Source organism: Rhincodon typus, unplaced genomic scaffold (assembly GCF_021869965.1).
Source record: "Rhincodon typus isolate 14 unplaced genomic scaffold, sRhiTyp1.1 hic_rhity00001443, whole genome shotgun sequence".
NCBI classification, from domain to species: Eukaryota; Metazoa; Chordata; class Chondrichthyes; order Orectolobiformes; family Rhincodontidae; genus Rhincodon; species Rhincodon typus.
The window spans coordinates 8,447-13,361 of NW_025967081.1; the positions used below are offsets into that span (position 1 = coordinate 8,447).

Below are 4,915 nucleotides of genomic sequence, written 5' to 3' on the forward strand. Positions count from 1 at the left end.
CACCTTAATGCTCTTTAACAGACCCAACACCACTTCTTTCTTGAAATGCCCAAGCATATTGGCATGCTCCACACAAATCTCACTATCCTCCATATCCTTCTCCTGGGTGAATACGAATGAAAAATACTCATTTAGGATCTTGCCCACATGCTCTGCCTCCAAGCACAAGTTCCCTCTTTTATCCTTGAATGGTCTTACCTTCTCCCTAGTTATCCGCTTATTTTTAATACATGTGTAGAATGCCTTGGGATTCTCTTTAACCCTACTTGCCAAGGTCATTTCATGGCCCGTTCTTGCTCTCCTAATTCCCTGCTTGAGTTCTTTCCAGGTTTATAGTCCATGTAAACAAGCTTAAACGTATTAAAGCCAAAAGACAAAATACTAAATAGTACAAAACTAATTTTAAAGTAACAATGTTTGAAATTTGTCTGGAGAAACCAATGCAACACATCATATGAACTGCAGCAAAACTTGTAGAAATGAGGAACAACTGAATTTTCTGCAAGTTGAGGATTTGAATGATGAATTTGAATGAACAATGTTAGATAAATCTTTCTGCAAAAGAGGATGCTACAAATTGGCTAAAATTTTAACTTGATAAAGTAGTAGTAATCCAGATTAAGTGACAGAAAAAAAAACCAAATACTGGGTAGCACAAGTTAAAAATTAGGGGCTTAGAGTAAGAGGTAAAACCTCATTCAAAAGGCAACAAAGTTTTAGACTAAATGAACTAAAAAAAAACTGAAAATAAAGTATAAATAAATTTAAGAATCAATTACATACATTTTTGGAGAAGAGAAAGTTTGGGGAACCTACTGCGATGTTAGATAAGTGGGACTGATCAAGTTAAAAATTAAATCAACTCGTTGATCCAACTTTTCCTGTTCTTAAATTTCTGATCCAATTCTGAACAAGCATCAGCTCAATTAGTAACATTCAGCACAGACTGAAGAACAAAAGTAAATACTCACAAGAAAGAAGGTCATCGACATTATTCTACCAAGACCACATCTATTTGCTGTCAACATGATGAACTGTTGCTGTCCATGTGGTGAAGGTAGGCTCCCAATATTGTTAAGACAGTACAGTCCAAGATTTAGACTCAGCAAAAATGGAAATAAAAATGAGAGATGTCCAAATCAGGGTGGAGCCTCTTGTAATGGAACTTAAAGACTGTGTACATGAAACAATAGAAGCTGTGGCCAGAAGTCAAGTTCTGAGGAAGGGTCGTTCAACCCAAAATGTTAACTCTGATTTCTCTCACAGATGCTGCCAGACCTGCTGAACTTTTCAAGCAATTTCTGTTTTTTTCTTCTAATGGAAGTTGTGGGCTTGAGTGGTGCTATGAAACAAGCCACAGTGAGTTGCCGAATAGCATCCAGTGTTTAAAAGAATTGTTGCACGGTGCACCCAATGGTGAAGGGAGTAAAGTTTTGCACAAATGGGATGGGGTGCCAATCAAACAAAGCAACATTAAACAACAGGAGTAGGCCATACTGCCACTTGGGCCTGAGCTGTGATTTAACACAATCATGGTTGTTCTTCCACTCAAGCACCATTTTCTCACCTCTCCCCATCTCCCTTGACTTATTGAGAGTCCAGAAATCTTTCTATCTGATCCTTAATTGAACTCAAAAATTAAGTATCCATAACTCTCTCGGGTATAAAAATCCAAAGATTCACAACATTCCAAGTGAAGAAGTTTATCCTCATCTCATTTCTAAATTATTGCTCCCTTGTCCTGCGCTCCCATGTTCTAGCTTTCCATCATCAATAAAGCTAGATACATTACACAGTCACCTCATCCAAGTTATTAAAATAGACTGTAAATAGTTGCGGTACAACAGTGATTCTTGTGACACTTAATTAGTCACAATTATTTTCAGTTCCAATCTTTTCTTGTTTAATGCTTCATCCAAAGGTAGAGTTACTGTTGGGATTAAATTACTACAGCCTTACTAGCTCATCCACCTTATTGCCAATGACTTGCGTGTTGAAAGGGCCTTGAATTTTATCTTTTTACTTGTGTCCCTGCAATTACCTGATTGGTGAACTCTGATCCTTCCTGTCCCACTCGCTTTGGTTTTACCCACATTGCTATATTGTTCTGACGCCTCAACCACTCTCTGGTTTCCTAAACCTTCCTTCACCTGAATCGTTCCACAACAGCTGACCCAACCCCACATTTGTTTGAAGTCCTGTCACAGACTTAGTTGTATGATTTGCCAGGACAGAGGTTCCACCCTGGTTTAGATGCAGTCCATTCCAATAGAAGTACCCAATCTTCACCAAGTATTCATGAACCAAACTTCCTGAGCCTCATACCATTCTTTGAGCACGTTAAATTCTCTAAAATGCTTGAACCGATGTTAACAGGTGCATGACTCATTCAAGAAGCCAGAAATAATACCTTTGATTTTCCTTAATTTCTTAAATTCCCTTTAATAGAAGCAGGAATAATGCTCTGCTATGTTCTTGCTCCCCATGTAAATCATGGCAACTGGATTGCCCTCTTTGAAGTTCTCTTTGTAGTTCTAAGGAAATGTCCACATCCCTGACATCAGATGAGCAACACAATCATCAGAGCTCCAAGTCACAGCTGAAGAAAACGGTATATATCCACTGATTGGACTAATTTCTTTAACTACCACATTCCTCTGTGTTCCCCGCACTTGAATGGTATCCTTCACATCAGTCAGTCCACGTCCTGCCCGGTTCTTAATCCAAATAGGAAGCAAGCACTTTATACATGTTGGACAGAGTAAGGGACTGAGGTGCCTCGATGACATGCAGACTGCCCATACCTCCTGATGGCAATCACACTCGTGTATCCCTCACACTTGATCACCTCTGAAGTTCTGACTAGCCTAAGGAATGTGACCATTGCCTGGAACAGGGTCTAGGTAACTTTCCTCTCCTTGTTTGGTCAGCCTCCAACTCCATGACTAAGCTGAAGATCCAAAAACTGCACACACTTAATGCAGACAAGTTTACCCTGGATCACACCGGCATCTCCCACAATGATGACACATCACTTATCCTGTTGTCTTTACTGTGTGCTAATTAAGAAAAGATAAACTATGCATAACTAAGCTCTGTTACTTAACAATATGCCAACAGCTAGGAAATTAGGAGAATGGTGGAAGAAGTTCTCTCATGTACTCACAGAGCTCTTTCAGCAACGCTTACCTTTCTGTAGAAATAAAATGTTTAACCTTGCAAGTGCTCCTACCTGTATTAAAATCCAACTTGGACATCTGTAGAGCATATGCTTCACAGTCTTTCTTGCTGAAGCTGAAGATGATAACAGGCTGAAAATTCCTTTCCATGATCATCTTCACAATTTTAAATACGTTTGATGGACCTATATGTCAGAATAACAATATTTCACATACAATGGAGTGAAGTAAAACTTTGATGCATGAAAATAAGTCAGACAATACAACAAATGTTACGGCTGCAGCTCATGAATTCGGATCAAAATACACAATTTAAACATTTTTCAAACCAAAAGCAGAAAGGAACAAGTTCTTCCTTATTCTCAGAATCAAAATTTCATTTTGTGCAGAATGTCAGTTTCTATCACAGCAGTGTGGGCACTGCATTTGACTGACTAAAAAATAAAATCACTAGGTCAAAAATAATTGCTCGATTAAACTAGTTTTTCACTTGCAACAAATATATTTTACAATTGTCTTTATGTCAGGAGATGGGAATTCACATGATAAAAATGATATTGACTTCACACAGGTATTTTTAGCAATCACCCCTGCAAATGCAACTCTTTAGTCTGTGGGTTCTTGGTTTCCAACATAGGAATTAATTTGAACAGTGTCCTGTAATACATTGTAAATACATGGCAAGCTCACCAGAGTTCTTTAAAATGCTGATGTGATAAATGTGACTACCGCTCTGTTAATTAAATTTTTTGTTTTGTCTTGAGTTTCCTGATTAAGGTGAAGGATGTTTCTGCTAAGTACAGGTCAACTGTGACATGAGTTGGTGCTGGATAAAACTGTAATGACACAAGTCTGAAGCAACCACAAAGCCTCTAACATCACTGTCACATGTTTTTCCACTTATCCCACCAACTTCTTTGAGGAAGATTGCTAAATTGTCAAAGAGATTTTTATGATGTTGGACCACCCCAACTCAGAGCTAAACTGTGTGACCCATACGCAATATAATTCATGGACATGTATGATTAGTCACTTTGCTAGTTAAAACACAAAAATAGAGTATTTTCTGAATAGTGCAAAACTAATAACTGTTAGTGTGCAAAGGATTTGGGTGTTTTTGAGGAAGAAATATAAAGTTATTAACTACAAGAAGCAACAGGAATTCAAATTGTCATGGTGCCTATATTGGAAGGGGGTTGGAGCACGAGTGTGAGAATCTCTTGGTGCAATTGCACAGGGCTTTAGGGAGCTCACACCTGGGCCATTATGTACAATTTTGGACTCGGTACTTAAGGAAGTGCATAATTAACCTAGAAGAGCGCAATGAAGGGTCACAACATTGTTTCCTGGATGATGCGAGTGTCTTAAGAGGAGAGATTGACAGAATGGGCCCATACATTCTTGGGATTCAAAGAGTGACAGGGTATTACATGAACCAGATAAGATTCTGAGAGTATGCTCCTCTTGATTGAAATCTAGAACTAGGGGCACAGTCTCAGGATAAGGAAATGTCCATTTCTGACTGAGATGACATCAAATACAATTGAATACAGGAAAACAACCAGTGCCTTTGTAATTCAGATCCATAATAATTCAAACAGGAAGAGACACTTGCTTAATAATCCATAAAAATCAAAGATGGCTGGACTATGTAATGAGATAGTAGGAACTGCAGATGCTGGAGAATCCGAGACAACAAGGTGCAGGGCTGGATGAACACAGCAGGCCAAGCAGCA

General features: G+C 38.6%; 1 long non-coding RNA gene across 1 annotated transcript in view; it reads right to left on the minus strand.

The window, feature by feature from the left end:
- Nucleotides 1–920: 920 nt before the first annotated feature.
- Nucleotides 921–4,915, minus strand: part of LOC125481254 — a 13,000-nt gene continuing 9,005 nt past the window's right edge. The window contains exon 3 of the long non-coding RNA XR_007261257.1: nt 921–3,364. This is a non-coding gene — a long non-coding RNA (uncharacterized LOC125481254). The remainder of the gene's footprint in view (nt 3,365–4,915) is intronic.